Source organism: Mus caroli, chromosome X (genome assembly GCF_900094665.2).
Source record: "Mus caroli chromosome X, CAROLI_EIJ_v1.1, whole genome shotgun sequence".
Taxonomy (NCBI): domain Eukaryota; kingdom Metazoa; phylum Chordata; class Mammalia; order Rodentia; family Muridae; genus Mus; species Mus caroli.
The window spans coordinates 89963383-89963912 of NC_034589.1; the positions used below are offsets into that span (position 1 = coordinate 89963383).

At 32.8% G+C, this 530-nt stretch overlaps 1 pseudogene; it reads right to left on the bottom strand.

The window, feature by feature from the left end:
* Window positions 1–219: 219 nt before the first annotated feature.
* LOC110286296 overlaps window positions 220–530 on the bottom strand; it is a 5386-nt pseudogene continuing 5075 nt past the window's right edge.

Consider the following 530-nt stretch of genomic DNA (forward strand, 5'->3'; position numbering starts at 1 on the left):
GAAACATAATATTGAATCATTTGGGCCACATGATCTATACTGCTAACATATACCCAGGAACTACTCATACATAAATTTAAAAAAATATGAACAGTTCTGAAGAGGTCAAAGAGCTTTCAAAATTATGGCCCTCAACTCACAGTAACTTGTATAATTTAATATACAAAACAAGGACATAGAGCTTGGAAGCACACATAGGAAATTGTTTTGTGTTTTTCTTCATTTTGATTGTATTGTTTTCCTGTCTTCAGGAGGAAAGATTTTGACTTCAAAAGTAACAAAATATTTGAGAAGGGAATTTACATTCTTCAGTTCTAAATGGTATTCTTGGTGACTTTCTCAGCAGTCCATGTTTCTGGAGAGAGATTATGGTTATTGAGAAGGGTCAATGCTTCTACAACAGTAATTTTGCCTTTGAGAATGTCCACTATATTCTTTTTTTAAATTTTTAATATTTTTTATTACATATTTTCCTCAATTACATTTCCAATGCTATCCCAAAAGTCCCCCATAGCGCCCACCACTTCCCT